Here is a 24664-nt window from a genome sequence, read left to right on the forward strand (position 1 = left end):
AGTTTGCACGGCCATGCAGAAGCCAAGCTTGATTGCCCTGGCCTGGTGTGGGGCTCCCCAGGTGGCAGGGGCTGAGAGCGGGCAGTGCAGTTGGTGGGGGGTGGAAGAGAGTGCCTCCAGTCATTCTGAGTAGCCCCTGGGCTGATTAGTGACGAGGGCTGACAGGCTCCTAAGGGGAGGTCCTGTCCAGTTTCTTTCTGCAGCAGGCATGATGGGCCATGCATGGGGTCCGGAGGCAGAGACTGGGGATTTTTTTGTGTGACCATGACTACATTCCTCATCAATAGGCCACACTCATGGTCTCTTTGGAGGCCACCGACTCGCTGGAGGATTACCATTAAGGGACGTCTGCTCAGTGGCGCCAGGTTCTGTCCCCACCCCTCAGGGGCCAGCATGGTGCCTCCATGCTGCTTGTCCCAAGCCAGACAGAAGGGCAGGGCACCAGGTCTGGGAATTAGAGAGGGCGATCGATATGTGTATACGGAACGCAGTCACGGACAATTGAAAAGGCTCACACGTAATCCCACTGGGAACTGTTTAAAACTGAAGTCTCTGATAAATGACTCACGGAACCCAGACCCTGACTTAGCCTGCCCAGGAATGGCCAGAGGTGAGGTTCATCGTGTTTGTGATTCATGGAGTTCAAGTGACTGAAATGTATGTAAAAGATCCCAGGACTGGCCCTGCAAATAAAAATAACTATTAAACAGGGAAGAATTTTTCACTCCTGACTGCTCTTAAGACCTTGAATTATGAGATCACCACTACCTTTTGAATTTTGATGTCAAAGGAGAGACTACTACTTTGAAACATAACGCTTATGACTTGAGTTCTAAAGCCTCAGTACCCTGTGAAAACTGCCACCTGGCCACTACGTTGAGATTCTTTACTGATGAGCATGTGTGCAGTGGGAAGGTCATTTGGGGAATAATTAGAGACCACACAGTTACGAGAATTAAGGCAGGTATGGGATTAGAACACAGATGTTTTGAACTTTTGGCTTTTGATGAGGTAAAATCAGTGACGATGTACTTCAGGGGTGCTGGGTGGCTCAGTTGGTTGGGCAGCTGCCTTCAGTTCAGGTCATCATCTCAGGGTCCTGGTATCAAGCCCTGAGGGCTCCCTGCTTAGCAGGGGAGTCTACTTCTCCCTCTCCCTCTAGACCTTCCCTCCCTTGTGCTCTCTTTCTCTCTCTCTTTCAAATAAAAAAATAAAATCCTTTTTTTTAAAAAAGATTTTATTTATTTGACAGACAGAGATCACAAGCAGGCAGAGAGGCAGGCAGAGAGAGAGGAGGAAGCAGGCTCCCTGCTGAGCAGAGAGCCTGATGCCGGGCTGGATCCCAGGACCCTGGGATCATGACCTGAGCCAAAAGCAGAGGCTTTAACCCACTGAGCCCCTAAAATCTTTCTTTTAAGAAAAGTATGTACTTCAGTTGTATCAAAGCTTAGTAGATTCTAAGATCAGAGTTGGTTTATGATTTGGGATTAATTTACAAGTTTTGTTAATCTAGTAATGCAGTGATTTTCCTAGTTAAAAGAAAATATTTCGTATCCTGGATTGGTGGGAGTTGGTTTATAACAGAGTTAAAGAAAAGGTAGCCTCCAGATAGAGAAAAACTGTATCACTCAGGGCTCTCCAGAGAAACAGAACCAAGAGGAGATAGACAGATAGATAGATAGATTTATTTATTTTTTAAATTATTTTATTTTATTTTTTAAAAAGATTTTATTTATTTATTTGACACAGAGAGAGAGATCACAAGTAGGCAGAGAGGCAGGCAGAGAGAGAGGGAGAAGCAGGCTCCCTGCTGAGCAGAGAGCCCCATGTGGGGCTCGATCCCAGGACCCTGAGATCATGACCTGAGCTGAAGGCAGAGGCTTAATCCACTGAGCCACCCAGATGCCCCGACAGACAGAATTATTTTAATGAATTGGCTTATAAGGTTGTGGACTGACAAGTTCAAAATCACAAGGTAAGCTGGCATGCTGGAAACTTGGGCAAGAGTTGGATGTTATAATCCCAAGGCAGAATTTCTTCTCCTGGAGACCTTCAACTGATTAGAGGAGACCCATCAACATTATTCAGAGTAATCTACTCTCTGTGAACTGATTATAGATGTTAACCATATCCCTAAAATATCTTCTTAGCAACATCTAAATTTATGTCTGATTAAATAACTGGGAACTATAGTTTTACCAAGCTGACACATAAAATAGATCATCACAATAGATTTCTTTCAAACTGTGAAAAAATAATAAATGTTTTCGGTCCATAAAGATTCAGTCTTCTGGGATGGGGGGTTGGGTGGGCCTTGTGGTGGGTATTATAGAGGGCACATATTGCATGGAGCACTGGATGTGGTGCATTAATAGTGAATTTTGGAATACTGAAAAGAAATAAAATAAAATTTAAAGAAAGATCCAGCCTTCTTCCTTTTGGAAGAGTCCTACAAGCCACACCTCAGCAAATAAGGCATGATACACTAACGAACTGCAGCTCTACAGTTTTCCTCACCAGACAGTCACGGAAGAGGATGCAGATTCTGGGCCTTGTATAAATGTTGTACAGAGAAGGGACTGACCAACAAGCTGAAATGGAGAGGAGGAAGATCATCTATTCCATAGTTTCTATCATGGTTCTATCAGTGTCTCCAAAGCAGCTACTCCAACCACAGCCAGTGTAGCAATAGTTCTCTGTGTTGCCCACCTGACCAGTTCCTGACACACGCTTTCCCTGAACATTGTTCTCAAATATTCCCTAAGTGTGTCTTTGAGCATGAGTACTCTGACTGCGTGGGTAAACCTCATGAAAGGAGATTATGAACATACTGTATTAGGCCAACAAGTCATGGGTCTCATCCCAAAGAAACATAAGCTTCCTTCCCTGCTAATTACACTCTAAATCTTTCCTTTCATAATTTTTATATTTATAAGATAGTTTAAACAACAAAGTAAACTTTATGACACTTTATCATTTATTAAGTGCTTTCATACACACTTATGTTTTATCTTTGAGGATAAAAGGTTGATGGTACCACTCCTATGTTAGAGATGATGCCACAAAAAGCTCGAAGAGGTTAGCAGCCTCCCCTGATATCACACAGCCATCAGACTGCCGAACAGGGATTGGAGCTGCAGCCTTCTGCTCCTGGCTATACCTCGGGCTACCCCGACCATTCCAGATCTTGCTGCTGGTGAACAGCTCAACTCTCCAACCTTAGTTTATGGAGTTACATAAAGGTGGCCAGAATCAAGGAGTGACTCTCTGCTTCTGGAAAATCTTTGCTGAAGATATTTCTCCTACATATGGCCAGGTACCCTTTTCCCCTTCCATGTGTCTTTCCTGGGTGCAGAGAGCTCTCTCTATTGGAAATCAGTGGGAGGTCTCTGCACAATAAAGGGCAGCGAATGAGAAGCAGGATGTGAATCTATTCCATAAAGTGAAAACTTTAACATCCTAACAAGTAATTAAGAAAAAATTTGAGGTTGTTTCCTCAGCTGATCATCACCGGCAGAGCCAACTTTGGATTAAACACTTCTGCTCAGTGGTTTTGACATTCTCAGTCAGGCATATCTTGATGAAATTAGAGATGCAGAAAATATTTTTTGATGGAGCACAGGGACAAAACAGCTAGAAGGGAAGCCAATTTTGTGTGCAAAGTTGTACAGACTGAGATAAAGAGGAAAACAGAAAGCAAGAGAATAAAGAGTGTGTGAATGTGTATAAATGAGAGAAGATGAAAGCAAGTGATAGAAGGGGAAAGGCTGCTCCTCATTAATTAGACTTTAAGATCCTGGCAGCAAGAGGTGTGTTTATAAACAATCTTCACTAAAACATACCTTTCCAACGACTGACTGTTGTATTTGCCAAAAAAGTCTTTAATGGTTCTGTACTCATTTCAATCCAAAAGTAGAGACAGAAATATTAGTAAGTGAACATAGCCATTCTTACGATATATTAACTCTGCAAAGAGATTAATATTTCTAATGTTCATCCATTTTTTAAAAATAAGTAAAACCAAGGCAACTACTAATTTCAAGAAGAACAAGAAAGCAAATACAATCACAGTAAACCACATGTCTCGGTTGTGAAAATAAGTAGTATATAGGTAAACACTGAATACTGATCTAATCCTCAAATATATTTATATTGGGAGGATGAAGATAAGAGAGAGAGCCGAGAGAGCTCAATCCTCATCTTACAGAAAAAGAAGTCACTAGGTAATATATGCAACTGAAAAATAAATAACAGTATAAAATGCTATTTAGAAATAGCAAGAAAGTTAGAAAGTTTGAAAATAGTTGTTTTTTTTTTCCCTAGGAAGCAAGTCCGGAGGAGGGGCAGGAAATGGCGGATTTTCCTTATGAGCTTTATTGTAACAGAAAGGAAACCCCTATATCAGCTATGTTTCCTTGACTCCTCAATACTTTAGGTCACTGTTGTATAGTAGGTAGGGCATGATATTAATAAGGTCAGGACTATGGTCTTGCTCTCTGAGCACATGACTCCTCATCTCATTGTAGTCATGTGACATTTGTCTGAATGGAAACTGGGCTACAGCAAATCGAGTTGATCAGCACAAATCTACAATCATCACTTACTAAGGTCCTCTGGGCTGATCTGTGGTTGTGTTGCACTTGATCTTGTTGAACATGACCCTCTCTCTCTCTCTCTTTTAACAGACTTTATTTATTCATTTGAGAGAGAGAGAGAGCATAAGTGGGAGGAGAGGCAGAAGCAGACTCCTCACTGAGCTGGGAGCCTGACATGGGGATTGATCCCAGAACCTAGAGATCATGACCCGAGCTGAAGGCAGATGCTTAACCATCTAAGCCACCCAGGTGCTCCTAGCATGACTCTTTTAAGTCGCCATGTGCATTGCTCCTGGCAATGCACAAACACAGACAAGAGGGGCCTTCAAGTTTCAAGTCTCAGCCCTACTTGTGAACCACTTCCTTGACTTCTTTCCCAACCCCAATCCTGTCCCAGTTTTAAGCCTTCCAGACACTGGTTCTGCTGTTTTGCTTTCCCACTTACATACTCATTTGGACTCAAAAGTGTGGACCCTATTTTGTGAGACGGATCACCCCAAAACTTAGTGGCTTAAAACCACAACCATTTTATTTGCTTATGATTCTCGGTTAAGAATCTGCACTGGCTCATCTCGGTGATTCTGTGGGTCCCACTGGGGGTTGCTTATGTGCATCCAGTTATCTGATGGCTTGACTGGGGCTGAATGATCTAAAATGGCCCCGCCTACCTGATTGTTAGTGTGGGCTAACATTAGGGCCATCTGTGTCCAGCAGGAGAGCCAGGGATCCTTTATGAGATGGCATAGTTTGAGAAGGGAAAGCGCCAATGTGTTCCTTGGCCAAGACAAGTCCCATGGCCTAAACGCGGGAGAAGAGTACACAAAGGTGTGGATATAGGAGGTGTGAATCAATGGAGTCTACCAGAGACACTTTCCCTGGTTGTAGTCTGGGTCCCTGCTTGGGTCCAATCTTCAATGGAGACAGAGCTCTCCCCAGGAAATGGAGGTACCATTCTTTCTCTCCAAGAAGAATACAAACCCACTGAGGATTTTTTTTTCTCTTTTATTACCCATCCATAAAAGAAAACAAAGGCAGTTTGATTTCTATGAAGAAACTAGGTTCTCCTATGTCTGATCTCAAAACCACTGGGTCAGGCCATGCCTAAGAGAGTTGGGAAGACGTAGCAGCACTTTTGACGACAGACATGCAGTGCCTTAGTGCTGGCCTTCAACACACACCAGAATTCCTTGGCTATACCCTTCATGGAGAGCAATAAGCCCAATTTTCCACAAAAATGAAAAATTGGAGATATACTTGCCCAATAACAGGAATTATTTCAGATAAGTTATACTTATCTCCATTCATTTAATATTCCATCAAGCTGATGCACAACAACTGTCTAAAACAAGTATTATTACAGAATAATGTGAATTAAACCAACTAAGTACGAGGCACTGTGTTAGATGCTTGAAGATAAGTACATTATTGCTCCTGTCTTTAAGTTGCTCAGAACCTATTAAGGGATACAGATAAATACGGACATCCTCCAATATCCAAACCTAGTCCATTATGAAAATGGCTGGATGAAAATAGACTGAAAACGTTTTTGGACAGTGAAAGCCTATATTCCCTCATAGTCAAGGGAACCAATAGTACTGTGTTCCCAGCCAACACCAAAACTCCAATCAATTCCCTCAAGAATTATCCTTAAAGGGGCGCCTGGGTGGCTCAGTGGGTTAAGGCCTCTGCCTTCAACTTGGGTCATGGTCTCAGGGTCCTGGGATCGGGCCCCACAGCAGGCTCTCTGCTTGGCAGGGAGCCTGCTTCCCCTTCTCTCTCTGCCTGCCTCTCTGCCTACTTGTGATCTCTGTCAAAATAAATAAAAATAAATAAATTAAACAAATAAATAAAAAGAATTTTCCTTAAAGTTTAATTGTCTACATAACAACTCACTGAGTATTTTCTACATTATGTAAAGAATTTATAACACTAATTACCTAGTTATTTAGCAATGAATGAGCACTCATGTATGTTTTTACAGTACACAATACTGTATAGTATCAGATACAACTTCTGTTCTCCTTCTATGCCATATTAACATGAATATAAACAATGCACATAAACATAAACAATGAAACAACATGCTAAGGAACCTTTCTTAGAAGACTTAATAACATGAGAAACCTAAATGTTTTTGCCAGCATACACATGCAGCCCTTGTTGGTATTTTGATCCAGATGGTGAATTCTGGGTTAATAGTTTCCTCAAGTTACTATAGTAAATATTCCAATGGGGAGAATTTAGATAGGGCAGAGTTTTTTACTAATATCGAGACAATGAAGCAATGTGGCAATGTTCTCTGTAGAGTGTTACATAACCAAAGGAGGAAACGAAAGTGTGATAAAGTATGACCAGTATACATTCTGTGTGCATATGGGCAAGGTGAACAAAGAACACTGAAGCAGCATGTCTACTGTTACTATGGTGTCTCTGATTTTTTTCCACTTTTATGATTCTATTATTGTTATTCTATTGTTCTGCCATTAAGACAAGATATTTAAAACATGAACATGTGCAAAAACAATGGATGCATATATAAGTGTGAGTGTAAGTGAATGCAAACCACCCCCACCACCCCTGTTGTTCCTGCACGATCTTCAGTGCCTGGTTAGACTATTACAAGTGGAAAAGGCTGGACACTAGAAAGATCACGTGGATCAGGTCTGTTTTAGGGAAGCTGGGATTCTCTGCAACCAGCAGCCATTCAACTGACATGTCAAAATGAACACATATAAAATATAAGTGACTTACATTGTACAGTAGGTAGCTGAGGGTGTATTACATTTTTGTAATTTAAATTATACAGAAGAAACACAAGAAGGACTTGGTATTTGAACCTTCCTGGGGGGGGTGACTGGGGGGCTTAGTCAGTTGAGCATCTAACTTTTGGTTTTGGCTCAGGTTGTGATCTTAGGGTCCTGGGATAGAGCCCTGCATTGGACTCTGTTCTGCGCACAGTGCAGAATCAGCTTGAGATTCTCTCTCCCTTGCCCACCCCCCCACCCCACGCTCTCTCTCTCTCTCAAATAAATAAATCTTTAAGAAAATAAAAAATAAAAGTCCCCGGTACATAATTTAAAAAAGATTTTTTTAAAAGACTGATTGATTTAACAAAGACAGAGACAGCAAGAGAGGGAAAACAAGCAGGGGGGTGGGCAGTGGGAGAGGGAGAAGCAGGTTTCCCACTGAGCAAGGAGCCCCATGTGGGGCTTGATCCCAGGACCCTGGGATCATGATCCGAGCCAAAGGCACATGCCCAATGACTCAGCCACCCTGGAGCTCCGAGAATTCTTTGGATGAACAAAAATTACTTTATCAGTCACCCGTCCAATTTAAGTGTTTTGATGATGACTTGGATTGTCTCAAAGCAGGTATAACAGCAGCATCTCATACTTGTTTTAGACAGCTGTTGTGCATCAGCTTGACGGAATATTAAGCAGTCATTAACATTTGTAATTATGAAGACTGTGGTGATGTGGAAAAATTCTTACGGTGTGTTAAGTAAAAAACAGCTAACTACAAAATTATATTCCAAGTATTACTGCAACGAAGTAAAAATGCATGGGGAAGAGCTGGAAAAGAACACACAGTAAGGAAAGCGTTTTTACACACATCACATTTGAAGTGGATTAAGTGGAGCTTTGCACAAAGCAAATCCTACCTTACAGCTATAGACACTGAAGAGGGTAGACGACTTCACATTTTAGCTCCAGTGATATGAGCTATAACAGAAACCCTGCAATCATACAGGCTTAACACAGCAGCAGCTCCTGTCTTATTCACATTGACTGTGAACGTGGATGGCTGGAGGGCGGGGCGGCTGTGCCTTCGGCTCCACCCAGTCTTCCAGGACACAGGCTGCCAGGGCCCTGTCCTCTTTAACCCACACGTCCCAAGGTCTCTCTCTGGCTGTTAACAATCGACAAGGAGAAAGAACACGGAGGACAGTGGAGAGTTTTGATGGGTGAGGGCCGGAGGTGATAAACATCACTCCAACCTACAATCTGTGGGGCAAAACTTAATCATATGGCAATACGTGACCAGAAAGCAAGCTAGGGAACAGAACCTGTGTGCCTGCAAGAAGTAGAAGTGGGTTTCGGTGGACAGCTGGCTGATCTCTGCTACAGGAATTCTCCCGTCTAACCAGACACGCCAAGAACTGGAAGTCCGTCTTCCTTTTTTGGCTTTGTGCTTACATTTTCATTTCTCATTCATTCATATTCTCTCTTACATACAAACACATTAGAGATAAGTACTTTATATGTTGAAATCTAAGCAAAAGACTGTTGTTCTGGGGCTCCTGGCTGGCTCAGTTAGAAGAGCATGAGACTCCTGATCTCAGAGTTTGAATTCAAGTCCCACATGACTTAGAAATAAAATCTTAAAAAAAAAAAAATGGGGGGGGGTTGTTCTATATCTAAAGACTTTTTGAGGACACCCATTACATTCTCAAGGAAATACTTACCAGGGATAAATCCAGGTTCTGGAATAAGAGAATTTGGCGAAGAGCTGAGAAAGAATAAGCAAATGCCTGCCTTTATATTTTGGGTACCACCCCTATCTTTGCTTAGGCACTATCCCGTTATCAACAGGCAGGAGGGAAATCAAATCCTACCTGTAGCATCCATAAGACCCCCTACTACTTCCCCTGAAATCCCAGCCAGAAGGCACTAGAAAAGAGTTGGCATGTTTATCTTCTCTGGGGCCTATGTTACTAGGCTCTTGCCCAACTTTTCAGGCCCAAATCCACTGCGGTCATGACCAACAAAAGTAAGAATGTGGTCATTAAGAGCCATTTTCAAGAAAAAAACATTAAAAGCACATTAAAATATTATTTGGGGCTTACATCCTGGAAAACAGCCATCTGTCCCAAATTTGGCATTTTTGATGTCAAATGTTCTTATTTGGTGAACAAATCAGTTCAAGTCAGAACAAATCACTAGATCCTATTGGTCCTTGGTGGGGCTTGGTTAATACTGTGTATTCAGTGTAAAAGTCAGAGCTTAGATTGGACAATGAGAAAAATAAATTGCTATATTATATTTCTCTGCCTCCTGCCAAGACAAACCAGTACAATGCCTTGAACATTTAAGCACTTGGTAAATACTGAGCTAATCACTGTTAATGTTGTTTGACTATAATTGAGAAACCCCTGAAGTAGGTATGGAAAAATGTAGCTATAGTAAGTACTGCCCGGCTTACAGGTGTGTTCTGAACTTTTTATAGGTCTGCCTATTTCCTCCTACATGCAACACACACACATACACACACACACCCCTACACATACAATGATCATCCACACACATCTATACACACCAATCCACACATACACACACCATCCATACCACACACACACACATGCACGCACACATGTACACACGAGTTGCATCTTTACTCTTGGGAATGCTGTTCCTCACAGCTGTTCCATGGGGTGATCTTAAGTGTCCCCGTGGGCAATCAGGTCAGAAGTGCCTGCTTCCAGGCAGAGTGGACCCATCCAGGTTGGGTGTGCTGCCCCTGAGGCCACTAGAGAAACCTGTGCTTCCGGAGGCCCACCCTGGCTCACTCTCTCCCTACCTTTTTTTTTTTTTTTTTTTTTTTAAAGATTTTATTTATTTATTTGACAGAGATCACAAGCAGGCAGAGAGAAAGGCAGAGAGAGAGGAGGAAGCAGGCTCCCTGCTGAGCAGAGAGCCTGATGTGGGGCTCGATCCCAGGACCCTGGGATCATGACCTGAGCCGAAGGCAGCGGCTTAACCCACTGAGCCACCCAGGCGCCCCCTCTCCCTACCTTTTAACACATGAAACGGGAACCCTTTCAACAAAACAAACAACCCTTGTTTTTGCCATAAAGAAACATCTAGAAGGTTCAGTTCTCTGAGTTCAGTCTCTGTTTCTGACTATATGACCTGGGTAAGTTCCTTACTGTTGCCATGGGTTTGGAAGTCCTTAAACTAGGGCTTGCAGTTAACCATAATATCTACGTGATGAAGAGAGAGGAGAGGACAACTTCAAGGCGGGTGTCAGAATTGTCAGGAAGAAAACTATCTTTTTAAAAAGTATTATTTTAAAAATTACCTTCAATACAGTTAGCATAGAAAGGCTGAGGGTAGAAAGAACTACCTCTGTTCGGATAAAAAGAAATAAACTGTGTTAGGCGCTAGTGGAAAGATAGTCCTAAAGGTGAGGCTGAGATGTATTAGGATTGAGACAAAGAAAATCAAATTTCTTTGCAAAATAAAGTAAGAAGAATGAAGTGGCTCTAGTAGTTTGAGAAGGGTGGAGAGAGGGAGTTAGAAAGATGGTAGGACTTTGGTCCATGACAGTGGCCTATGTTTCAAGTAGTTTATTGTGCTATGGTGTGTTTTCCAGAAGCTGGGAGACTCGGGGACAGCAGAATGGCTGCCATCTAATTTATAGGTAAGATATATATATATAATTTACAGGTAAGATATATAAGATGTATTGAGCCTCTTATGCCAGGCACTAGGTTATGTAGTTAATATGCACCTTCTGATTTAATCCTCATACCCACTCAGTATGACAACAAGCCTGTGACTATCCGGATTTTATAGATGAGTGCTCAGAGGCTTGCCAAGGGTCAGGCACCCAGTAAGTGAGAGTCCAAATCTGAGTTTGACTGATTTCAAAGTCCATCCTATTTATTAAGTCACTAGAGCACATCATCCTCGTGAACACTGAAAGACCGTAGTTCTAGGCTGTGGAGCAGAAATTATTGTGATTTACTAATTAAGGGCAATAAAAGCATCCTAGAAATGCAGAGTACTAAATAAATACTAGTATCACTGTCCTTGCACTTGACCACTGACATCTGAAGGAGCACTGTCATCTGAAGGAGCACTGACATCTGAAGGAGCACTGTCATCTGAAGGAGCACTATCATCTGAAGGAGCACTGTCATCTGAAGGAGCACTGACATCTGAAGGAGCACTGTCATCTGAAGGAGCACTGACATCTGAAGGAGCACTGACATCTGAAGGAGCACTGTCATCTGAAGGAGCACTGACATCTGAAATGGAAACATGACAAGCCAGCAAGGGCTTATTAATGTCACATGAAAATGATATAGTTAAATACTCATGTTTGCATTCCACTTGATATTTATATTCTGAAGATCTTGTTCTCAGGCACTGAGCTCCCATTAAGGTCAGCACCATTTGCAAATCCAGAGAAAATACAGAAATACATCACTTCATTTTTTTTTTTTTTTTCCCCTGAGACAAACAGAAGAAAAGTGGTTCAGCATTTTGGCTCAGAATTGTAAAGCAGAAATCATGGTGCCTTTACCCCTCCTGCTTCAAAAAGAAGAAATTATAGCCTTTCATTCTCTTAGCAGCATGTAACTAAGGTTTAGATGAGTGAACAGATGCATGCAAAAATCAGCCACGCGGATAGAAAACATTCATTTTCACAATCTGGTAAATCTGCTAGGTACGCATGAAACGGAGCCAAATTGATTTCAGCAGAACGCAATGTCACAGCCTCGGCACAACAGGGATTCTTCTCGGCCTCACTCAGTGCCAGGCCTGTTACCATCCAGGGCCTTGGGTGTATCGATCACCCAGCCACCGAGGGTATGTGAATAGTCCTATAAGTGGTGGCATGAACCCCAGTTGACGGACTTGTGTTATTTCCATTCCTATTAACGTACTTGAACATGCGACTATGCTCTTGCTTTTCCCACTTGGAGGCCTATTTTCAGCTTCTTGTTATCCAGCACCTTATCCCTTCTACAGGTAGTTCACTGAACTATGGAATCTGAAAACAGAAAGTATCCTTAGGGATCATCTTGCCCAATTTCTTCATTTTATGGATGATATACAGGGAGGAGAAAATTCTTGCCCAGACCACATGGGTCATTAACAATGACTCAGGCACCTTATGACTTCCAAATCCTTGCTTTTTTTCACTTCATGCTATCTCCACTGAATCCGGACTCAGCTTACATAAAAGGGAATTTCTGTAATTCCATCAACCTAAACCTCTATAAGTCTATGAAATATTTATAATGCAAAGGGCTCTATTTAACCTGTTCTTGGATTTCCTGTTTATCTCCTGGACCACAGGTCCTCAAACCCATCATGATACAAGCTTACAATCCCTTATTAGAAAATCTCAGAGACAGAGACTCCCTCTCGGCCTCTCCTGGGACAGGGGTCCGGTCCGAGGCCCGTGGGAGGCTCTGGAGTGCAGCTGGGCCCAGCCTACCCGCTCCGGCAGTCATGGCAGGCACCCTAGACCTGGACAAGGGCTGCACAGTGGAGGAGCTGCTCTGCGGCTGCACTGAAGCCTTTGATGACTCCGGGAAGGTGCAGGACCCTCAGCTGGTGCGTATGTTCCTCATGATGCATGCTTGGTGCATCCCGTCCTCTCAGCTGGCGGCAAAACTGCTTCACATCTACCAACAGTCCCGGAAGGACAACTCCAATTCGCTGCAGGTGAAAACATGCCACCTGGTCAGGTACTGGATCTCAGCATTCCCAGCAGAGTTTGATTTGAACCCTGAGCTCACTGAGCAGATCAAGGAGCTGAAAGCTCTGCTTGACCAAGAAGGGAACCGGCAGCACAGCACCCTCATTGACATTGAGAGCGCGTCCGTGGGGCGAGCTAGAGGGCAGGGCAGGGCGCCTAGCATCCCACGACATCTGTACTTAATAAATGTTTGTTGAATTGAAAAAAAAAATCTCAGAGACAAAGATAGTCTAGAATGAAGCATTTTTTGAACCTTAGAAAGGTAAAGCAGTACCCACATAGTCTGTTTTATCTTGCTTCTCCCCAAAACCTAGATTAAAATGTAGGGCTGGTCAGGCAAAGGCAATGGAGTCTACAAACTGCCTTATGTCAGTATAGGTCAGGTTTTGCTGCTGAGTAAGTCAGATGCAAACTTATGATAAAACTCTTGGTTTTCGGAGCTCTTTGGATTTGGATCTGTGGCTAAAGGACTGGGGATTCACACTATTCTCTTCAGACGGGTGGCCTTGAACAAGTATCACCGACCGGTTGGGTAGTATCAGTCACTTTTATCAGTAAAAGGGTGGTTTTTCACTAGCTTCTTGTCAGGACTTTGCTTTCTTTGTAGGCTTCGTTATTCTCGCTGCCTCTCCATTACATCCTGGATAACAAAATGGAATGGTCCCATGCTGGACAGACCTTAGGGAGCTTGGGTTCAGAAGCTGGCTGCCCTGTTTGTTTCTTGGGTTTTTTATGAAACAGATCCTGCTGGGATCACCGGAGGGGCAGGTGCTTTATGAGACAGCTGGGGAGGTCATGGTGGGGACTGGAAGCAGCACCTGTCCTCTTGGGCTTCAGTAAAAGCTGAGCAGGGAGGGCTTGCCACCAGGTCCCCAACGGGCAGCTGATCGTGCCTGCGTCTCTGGGCTTTCTCTGGCTCCAACGGCTTCTCAGCTTCCTCCTTCTCATCAGATGGGCAGGTTTCCAGGGCTGTCAGATTTTCTTCTGCCCAAGTTAACAGGGACATTGATTTTGGAGGAAGGCAGGCCCTTCCCCCAGCTCATCCTTCCCTCACTCCTGGCTTAGCCACGCCAGCTCTGGGGCAGTGTCCGGTTTTATTAGTACTGCCTGGCTGAGGCCTCCTTTCCCAGGCGGCTCCTGTGATTTCCAGCCCTCTCCACTTGGCATGTCGACATGCACTTCTGGTCTCCCAGGGAGAGCCTGCTTACCTGGATAATGGGCACTTGACCCCCTGGTTTCCAAAGTGGGCTTCTGTACCACAGCAGGGCTTGCATCTGTTTTTATTGTCTTCTGGACTGACGCCGGGAGGGAGTCCTATAAACGTGACCTTGCTTGGCTGGCTTTGGGGTTGATGGAAATCAGTTCACTTTGGGGGTTCTAATGGGCCTGGATGGAGGAGTTCCGGAGTGACGGGGGAAGGTATATTGTGACTGTGAGGAGGCCTTTGCTCCTTCGGAGCTGGAACATGGCTTTCCTAAAATTTTTCATCTGGCAAAGAATCGTTGGCACCTGTTTCTTTGAGGAATTTCACCATAGGAACAGGAGGATGGAATTTTACTTAGAAAACCATAAAGGTCTTCTAAGAGAGAGAACCCATGTATGTCTTTTGGAGCAGTCTGGGCGGGTAGGTGTGGAAAGGCAGAAAGAGAGAGAGAGAGAGAGGGAGGAAGGAGAACCTTGTCTCCCATAACTTTTGTGCTCATCATCCTTGTCTCTTCTCACTAGCCATGGTGACAGCATGATGGCCTCCCCATCCACTCTCCCCAGCTCCAATCCACTGCACTGCAGCCAAAATGATATTTTATAAGACACCCCACTCTGTGTTTAAAACGCCTAGTAGCCTTCCGCTACTCTTCGAATGCATGCAGAGTCTTTACCAGGGCCCTAGGTCCTGCATCAGGTGGCGCCTGCCCTCACTCTAGCCTTACCCTGTGCCACCCCCATGCTCACGGGACCACTCAGAGCGCTCCTGCTGCTCCTGGGTCTTTATACACACCTCCCTTCCTGCCCAAAAGGCTCTTCCTCTGTTCCATTCTCCCCTGTATTCCTGCCTTAATCCAGTTACCTCCCGTTCATCCCTTCAGATCCCAGTTCAAACGCCATCTCTCTCCAGCCTGGACTCCTATTTTCTACTCTGGCAGCACACCGGGCTTCGCCTTCTCATCACCTATCACAACTGACAACTTGCTATTTCAGCAACTATTGGGCTGATGTCTGTTTCACTCATCAGCCCCATCAAGGGGGGTGGATTTTTGTTTGCTCACCATTATCACTTCCAGCACGGCCTCACACCCCCAGACAGTAGTTCCTCAATAAGTATTTGATGAGTGAATGATTTATCTTGCTAGTACAACAACCTCACCAACAATGCTACTTGTGTATGAGACAAAAAACTCCTATGTTCCTCCAGTGTAGAATGGAAATTCCACTTGCTGGGAAAACTTGGGCAAGGGCTCTTCCTGAGAGTCGGGATGAGTGAACCCGTGTCTCCAGTCCCTGGAGTTGACTGTGGGCACTACATCCAGCTTGACGTTTCTCTCCCGAAGCTCCAAAGGCCCTCTCTGATGGCAGGCTGGCTTGTCTTCCCTGAGTCCTCGTGTTGGCCAAGAGGAACATGTCACATTGGTAATAATGTCAGTAAACTCTAAAGCTGCCAAGGAGAGCAGCAAGCGAAGGCCAAGAGGAAGCCGGCAAAGCCTGAAACACGCAAGCCCTGGAAATCATCTCATTACCAGAGGTGCCAGCCGTCACACCCTGGATGGAAGGGCATAATTGCTGAAAACAGCTAATCACTAACAGCATGACAGCCAAGGGCCTACAGCCGTCCTTTTCTTCACTTCAGGATCTGTCCCACGAGGGGAAAGGCGCCAAAAGAGGAAGCCATGCATGAAGACATGGCTCCTGTCTCAGAGAAAGGGCATTTCTTCCCTAACTTGTACAAGATGCTTTGGGAACCCTCTCTTTATTTGTTACCAAGCTTGAAATCTTGATGCTTTGATCCAAATGTAGCGCCTCTGGACTTCAGAGATGTGGTCTTAATTAAGCCCAGCATGGCAGAGGATAGTTTTCTGTGTGACACTGGCCCTTTGCAGAAGGGTGTCTCACAAAAGTAACATTCTGCTTTCAGGAAAGTATGTGGGCAAATGTGGACTGGACACCCATTGTGTAGACACTACTGCATAAGGCTCCTAGGGGAAAAATAAAATAACCAACAGGCTTCACAATTTCTTTCTTTGGTTATATTGCTCTGATCATCTATGAAGGCAAGCGGATGGCTAGCAAATGTTCCAAGAGATAACAAAACAGAAGTTGTTGCAGGTATCCAGGAGGGGAGTGTGTGTACAAAGTCAACAAGCACAGCACCTGGATAAATTCAAGCATCTCTCTTCTCCCTAACTTGCCTCCCTCAACCATTAGTAGAGTGCCTTCTGTGTGTCTGGAGCTATATGAGATGCTGAGGACGGAAATGTTGTGGTCTCAGGAAGCTTATGTACTAATGGAAGAGAGCCACAGATAAATGAGCAACTATGCTATGCAGTAGAAACTACCAGACTAGAGTATCAATAGCAGTTTCTTTGAATGTCTGAGGGCAGCCTGCGTACACAGAAAAGACACTGTCTGTTCCTTTGGTTTTAAAAAGTTACCAATTCTGAAATCTATTTTCCTTAGGCCTTTGAGTTTAGCCTATAATCTTGTTTTTCTGTTTATAAATAAAATGGATTCATTCAAATTGAATAGATTTAAGTAAGTTCAAATTGCAATGGTATCATTTATAACTTTATTAAATTCCCTTTTAAAACTATATTTATGATTTAATACCTTCTCTTTCTTAAGTGCTTCAAGTACTTGACTGAACAAGCAAAACCTCTCCAAATACTTCAACAGGGCTTGTAAATCTGTAAGTTACTGATACTCTAGGACCTGAGGTCGCTTACAGGCCAAAGACCTTCTGTAAGCACACAGGCCCAGGTGATTCTTCCTCTGCCAAGAAGATCCTGAGCCCCTTGCGGTTACCATGACAACAGGAAACTTCAAGTTCATGCCCTTCAGATAGAATTGGTTTTCTTTCTTTATTTTTTTTTTTTTTAAAGATTTATTTATTTATTTGACAGACAGAAATCACAAGGAGGCAGAGAGGTAGGCAGAGAAAGAGGAGGAAGTAGGCTCCCCGCTGAGCAGAGAGCCCAATGTGGGGCTCGATCCCAGGACCCTGGGATCATGACCTGAGCCGAAGGCAGAGGCTTTAACCCACTGAGCCACCCAGGCGCCCCAGAATTGGTTTTCTTGAGTCTAAATTACAATCGACCCTAATTCTTTCCTCTGCTTTGAGTTGCAACCTCCTCACCCAAGGTGCTGCTAACTTTTTTCAACTAATGTCTTTTCATGTTCTTCATATTCTCGGTTGGGTCCCAATTTTTAAAAAATATTTTATTTTGATAAAATATATCTGACATAAAATTTACCATCTTAACTACTTTTAGGTATACATTTTATTTTATTTTTTAAAGATTTCATTTATCTGAGAGACAGAGAGAGCATGAGTAGGGGTGGGGAAAGAGAAGCAAGCTCCCCACCGAGCAGGGAGCCTGAGACGGGGCTGGATCCCAGGACCCTCGGATCATGACCTGAGCTGAAGGCAGATGTTTAACCAACTGAGCCATCCAGGCACCCCTAGGCATACATTTTAGTGGTACATTAAGTATACCACGTGATTGTGCAACCATCGCCCCCATTCATCGCCAGAATTTTTTTCATCTTCTCAAACTGAAACTCTATATCCATTAAATAATAACTCCCCTTTCGCATTCCCTGCAGTCCATGGCGACCACAAGTCTACTTTCTACACCAGTCTACAGTCTCTATGAATCTGTCAACTCTAAGAGGTGCCTCATATAAGTGGGATCCTATAGAATTTGTCCTTTTGTGACTTGGTCATTTTCAGTTGGCAAAATGTTATTTAAGATTCGTACATGTTGTAGCATGTGTCAGAATTTCCTTCCTTTTTAAGGCTTAATACTATTTTATTGCATGGATATACCACATTTAAAAAAAATTATTTTAGAGAGAGAGAAAGGGATGGAGGGGCAGAGGAAGAGGGAGAGAGAGAATCCCAAGCAGACCCCCTGCTGAGGGTGGAGCCTGATGTGGGGATCAATCTCACAACCCTGAGATCATGATCTGAGACAAACCAAGAACTGGATGCTTAATTGACTGAGTCACCTAGGCACCCCTATACCACATTTAAAAAAAAAAAAAGATTTTATTCATTCATTTGGCAGAGAGAGAGATCACAAGCAGGCAGAGAGAGAGGGAAGCAGGTTCCCCGCTGAGCGGAGAGCCTGACACAGGGCTTGATCCCATGTCATGGGACCATGACCTGAGCCAAAGGCAGAGGCTTAGCCCACTGAGCCACCCAGGCACCCCTATACCACATTTTTAAATCCATTCATTCCCTCATGGACACTTGGGTTACTTCTACTTTTGGCTCTTGTGAATCATATTGCTCTGAACATAGGTGTGCTGGGTTCTAATTGTTATAGACACTTTAATGCTACCCAAACATAAGTTTACATGGATTAAACAGTAAAACAAAGTTAAAATAAATACTTAAGGTAGACATACTGGCATATTCCAATACTGCTACTGAAAATGTATTATCAATCTTTCAAAAGATAATTTTTTATATATCCCTTCTATAAAACATTTTGACAGTACACAACAAAAGCCATAAAAACGTTTCTACCCATTGATCTGGTAATCCTAGTCCTGAAATGTATGCTATTTTAAAAAAATACTGTATTTATTTATTTATTTATGAGAGAGAGAGAGAGAGAGACCATGCGCACATGTGCACATGAGTGGGAGCAGCAGCAGAGGCAGAGGGAGAGGGACTTTCAAGTAGACTCCACCCTGAGTGAAGAGTCTAACATGGGGCTCCATCTTACCACCCTGAGATCATGACCTGAGCCAAAATCAAGAGTCAGAGGGTTAACTGACTGAGCCACCCACGTGCCCTATGGTCCTAAAATGTATTCTAAGGGAATACAGTCTAGGGGTGCCTGGCTGGCTCAGTTGGTACAGCATGCAAGCAACTCTTGATCTCAGGGTTATAAGTTCAAGCCCCATGCCGGGAGTAGAGATTACTTAAAGATAATTTTTTTTTGTATATAAAAATAAAATCTTAAAAAAAAAAAAAGAAATATAGGAGCGTCTGGGTGGCTCAGTGGGTTAAAGCCTCTGCCTTTGGCTCGGGTCATGATCTCAGGGTCCTGGGATTGAGCCCCACAGGAAGCCTGCTTCCTCCTCTCTCTCTACCTGCCTCTCTGCCTACTTGTGATCTCTGTCTGTCAAGTAAATAAATAAAATCTTAAAAAAAAAAAAAAGAAATATAGCCTATGGAGGAAAAAGTTCTATACATGAAGCTTTTTATTGCTAGTTATAAAAATTTTTTTTAAAGATTTATTTATTTATTTGACAGACAGAAATCACAGGGAGGCAGAGAGGCAGGCAGAGAGAGAGGAGGAAGCAGGCTGCCCGCTGAGCAGAGAGACCAATGCAGGGCTCAATCCCAGGACCCTGGGATCATGACCTGAGCTGAAGGCAGAGGCTTTAACCCACTGAGCCACCCAGACGCCCTGCTAGTTACAAAATTTTAAGTTATATACTAATTATATAGTAAAATTATATAATAATAGTATCATAAAATTGTAGTGAAAAACTGGAGATAATCTAAATATTCAGCAATAGAGAAACTAGAGACAATCTAAATATTCAGCAATAGAGAAATAGAGAAATGAAACCATAGATGCATATTATACATCTATTAAAGTATAGCAATAAAAGGAGAATACATAATTAGAACTATGGAATCATGTAAAAATTATGGCTGCAAATGGAAAAAGCCTAGAAAAGAACAGGGAAGTACTAAAGTGAATTTTGTGTGAGATTGGTGGATTCAAAATGATTTCTTCCCTTTTAAAAATATTCTTTGTTGTTGGTATGAGCTATAAAAATTAAAATTTGAAGTAGCTGACAAAATTTGTCCATTAAAAACAAGGGCACCTGCTGGGTTGCTCTGATGATTAATAAGTTAATGGATGCAAAAGTAGCTAGATCCCGTCTGCAGGCACTCCAGAGGGTCTCCCCCAGCCCTCTCTGCCTCACCCCTCCTTCCTTCCAGCTTTAGTAGCCAGCGGCTACAGGATCAACACTGGTCACACAGTACCTGCTTTCCTCTCTCCTTCTCAGGAAGAGTGTTTCTTTCACTTTTCATTCTTTTTATGTATAACTTTCAGAGCTCAACAGAATCTGGACGCTTATACTTTAGGACTCCCTCATCAAAATGAACTTGTTAAACACTGAATACTATATCAAAAATTAATTATGTACTATACAATGGCTAACTGAACATTAAAAAAAAGAAAAGAAAAGGGAATCTGGTGCAAAAAAACCAAACTTGAATAAAACCTCTTAATGGAAAAAAAAAACCCCAAAAAACAAAATGAACTTGTTTCTTTCTCCTTACCTTAACATGTGGTTTTTAAAAAGCATAAAATATTAACAATCTGGCCAGTTCCTCCCACTCCCCCAAATTAAACATAGTTACTACCATAAGATCCAGCAATTTCATCTCTGAATATACATCCAAAAGAAGTGAGACCAGGGACTTGAACAGATATTTCTACACCCACGTGCCTAGCAGCATTATTTACAACTGCCAAAAGGTAGAAACAACCCAAGTGTCCATCAACAGATAAACAAAACGTGGTCTATCCCTAAAATGGGATATTATTCCATTTTTTTAAATTAAAGATTTTCTTTATTTATTTGACACAGAGAGAGAGAGGGCCAGAGAACAAGCAGGGGGAACAGCAGAGGGAGAAAGAGGAGCAGAAGCCCGATGCAGGGCTCCATCCTAGGATGCTGGGATCATGACCTGAGCTGAAGGCAGATCCTTAACTGACAGAGCCATCCAGGCGCCCCTGTTATTCAATTTTTAAAAGAAAGGAAATTCTGATGTACTATAACATGGGTGAACCTTAAGGACATTAAGCTAAGTGAAATCAGAAAGTCATAAAAGTACATACATTGCATGAATCTATTTATACATGCTACCTAGAATACACAAATTCAGCTGAGATGGAAAGCAGAATAGTGGCCCGCAAGGGCTGGAGGGCAGGGAGAAGAGGGAGTTAGTGTTTAATGGGGACATAGTTTCAGTACCAGATGATGACTGAGGATGAAGTTCTGGAGATGGATGGGGTGACAGTTGTGCAGCACTGCGAACATACTTAATGCCACTGAGAAATGTCTAAACCAGTAAATCTTATGTTAGGCATATTTTGTTGCCACAATTCTAAAAAGGCATATGGTATTAGCATCCCTTTTGGGTCATGTATTAATAATTCACCAAGCACTTTCCCGAGGCAACGAGTTAGGTGAAGATGAAGACGGGAAACTTTCAGGTATTGTGGCCGACAACATAGAAAGACTGAAAGGCAGGTAAGGCCTTGAAGTTCCCTAAAAACTGCACTGTAGCTGCACACATCTCACTACTCTGCCTGCATGAACAGGATCATGCTGGTCATCAAGGGAGAGTGGAAAAAACAATTAGAGGTGAGAGGTCAGTTTGGATGACAAGTGGGGACTGTGGTCATAGGGACAGTAAAGGAGGGACTTTTTTTCAAAAGCTGGAGGGAAACAGCAAAACAGTATCAATAGGAAAACCAACAGGAAAACTCTCTGAATATCCACCTACTAGAGTCCAAGTCAGAGCTGAACTGGACAGTTCAATGTGAAATCCAGATCTTTGCAAGAGCACTTGGAGGCCAGGTGGTCCAAGTTCCTGCCAGGGGCATTTTGTGATGAGGGCTTGGGAAGGCCTCTGCTTTGTTGATGGGCACTTGCTCTCTCACATGTATGCACTGCTAATTCTTCCTCAGTTCTTTCTCCTGTTGAGCGAAAATCTATATCCGAGCCATTTGCTGACAGAGTCTGCCCTCATTCTGCCCTCTGAAACAGCACTGAACAATTCCACTCCCTTTTCTCTTTGAAGTCTTTTTTGGTTTTGAATCTTCTTTTCTTTTTTTTTTTTAAAGATTTTATTTATTTATCTGACAGAGAGAGACACATCGAGAGAGGGAATACAAGCAGGGAGAGTGGAGAAGGAGAAGCAGGACTCCTTTGGAGCAAGAAGCCTGATGTGGGGCTCGATGCGAAGCTCTATCCCAGAACTCTGGGATCATCGCCTGAGCCAAAGGCAGACACTTAACGACTGAGCCACCCAGGCGCCCCTGAATGTTTTTTCTTCAGAATTAACAACTGCAACTTGTACTCTAGTCTATGGCTCCAAGAGCTGAACTCCAGGCATCAGATGTGGTCTGACTAGTACTCTCACCTTCCTTTAGCAGGACATGTTTTCCAATTAGGACCACTATTGAACCCCACTGTGATTACAAATGAATGTCTGACTGCTATGCTAGATTATAAACTACTTGATGTTTCATGTGCAAAGGACCTGGGGGTTATTCATTTCATTATTCATTAATTCAATCTATTGGACCCTCAAGATCAACAAGTGAAACATCTCCTAAATGGAAAAAATATGGTGTATGGTGACAGATGGTAACTACATTTATCACAGGAAGCACTGCATAATCTATAAATTGTCAAATCATTATGATGTATACCTGAAACTAATGTAACACTATATGTCAACTACACTTCAATTTAAAAAAAAAAAAAAAGAAGAAGAACATTTGTCAAGTACTTAATTTGTTTTATGCACTTTGGCAGGTGTTTTACATACATGATTTCATCTAAGCCACACACCCATCCCATCAGGGCTGGGCACCTGGGTGGCTCAGCTGGTTGAGCATCAGGTCTTGGCTCAGGTCTTGAACTCCTGGTTGTGAGTTCAAGCTCCATGCTGGGTATGGAGCCTACTTAAAAAAAAAAAAAAAAAAAAAAAGAAAAGAAAAGAAAAAAAAAGAAAATCAGGGCTAAGTTCACACCTATAAGAAGAACTGAACCCATTGAATCTGGCTCCAAAGCATGTCATACAGTTCCATTTCAGTTAGGATATTAGACTCCAGAGAATGGAAAACTCAATTCAGACTGGCTCAATTCAACACCAAGGACACCTGTGTGACAAAGTCCACTGGTAGAGGAGCTTCTCAGCTGGCAAAGCCATCAGCTCAGCAATGTCAAGGATGCCTACTTCTGTATACAGTTTGTAGGTTGCCTTCGTAGTAACTGTAAAACACATCTCTTTGTCACTATTAGCAGGAAAGAAAGACTGATTTGCCATGATTTTCTTTTGAGAGAAGGAAAACTTTCCTAGAAACTTTTACAAGCCATTCTACATCTCACTGTCTACGAAAAGTGATTGCTGGCAACGAAGATGGAATTGCCCTGTTTTGGCCTAGTCAGACAGCCCTTGAGTCAGAATAGGTTCCTAGAACTCATTATCTGAAGTTCAGTGTCAGAAAAGGGTGTGTGCAGTATAACTGTGCCACCTCTACCTCCACTGAGAGTTGCATGGGCAGGCCCAGTGCTGGGTACAGGGGATCCCTGTCCTTATGGGACTTCCAATCTAGTATGAAAGACAAGAAGCACTGTACAAGTGTAAGAGGTGTGATGCGTGTTACAGAAGGGGAAGGACACAGAGCACATGTAGAAGTCAGTTGGAAAATCTCTGACTCTCAGTGATCCTGGAAGGCCTCCTGAGGAAGGATGGTCCTGGGGAGAGTCAGACACTGCTGAGCCGAGGAAGGAGTACTAGGAAAACTGGAGTAGAGAATGAATGGAACAACTCTCCTACTGAACCTTACATCCTGGGACATCTGTGAGCCAAAGACCAATCTTTTGTTTAGTCAGTCATTCACGATGCATACGTTGCACAAATATCTACCTGCGGCAGCTGAGAAGGTGTACATGTCATCAGTGAAAGGGAAAAAAGAAATGATTAGGTCTGTGAATGAGCCATGCCTTACACTTCACCTCTTTCTCACCAGCCAGCCTTTTATTTATATGAACTTCCACTGAAGTGAGGACCACCTCAAAAAGGTGAATTTCAAACCACAGGTGGTATCTTTAATGTTTGAGTGAAGTTTGATTAAAAAAAAAAGAAGAATTTGGAATTATTAAGATGAGGTTTTAAGATTAAAGTAAATTTCAGTTATTTGTGTTCTCTTATTAGTTGTTTTTATGGGTCGGTCCATTCACTTCTGATTTTAAATCTCCCCCAGCATATGCACAAAGTGATAATATCCCAAGAATACATGAGGCACCTAAGTGACTCAGTCAGTTAAGCATCTGACTTTTGGGGCACCTGGGTGGCTTAGTTGGCTTAGTGGTTAAGTGGCTTCCTTCGGCTCAGGTCATGATCCTAGTCCTGGGATTGAGTCCTGTGTCGGGTCTCTGCTCAGCGGGGGCCTGCTTCTCCCTCTCCCTGCTGCTTCCCCTGCTTGTACGTACTCTCTCTCTCTCTCTCTGTGTCAAATAAATAAGTAAGTAAATAAATAAATAAAGTCTTAAGAAAAAAAAAAAAAGCATCTGACTCTTGGCTTCAGTTC

At 43.0% G+C, this 24664-nt stretch overlaps 1 protein-coding gene across 3 annotated transcripts in view; it reads right to left on the reverse strand.

Annotated features, from left to right (window-relative positions):
• Positions 1 to 24664, reverse strand: part of CLYBL (citramalyl-CoA lyase) — a 255788-nt gene that overhangs the window by 59266 nt on the left and 171858 nt on the right. The window lies entirely within an intron of this gene.

The sequence above is a fragment of the Mustela putorius genome, unplaced genomic scaffold (genome assembly GCF_011764305.1).
Source record: "Mustela putorius furo isolate JIRA1106 unplaced genomic scaffold, ASM1176430v1.1 tig00000551_pilon_pilon_pilon, whole genome shotgun sequence".
NCBI classification, from domain to species: domain Eukaryota; kingdom Metazoa; phylum Chordata; class Mammalia; order Carnivora; family Mustelidae; genus Mustela; species Mustela putorius.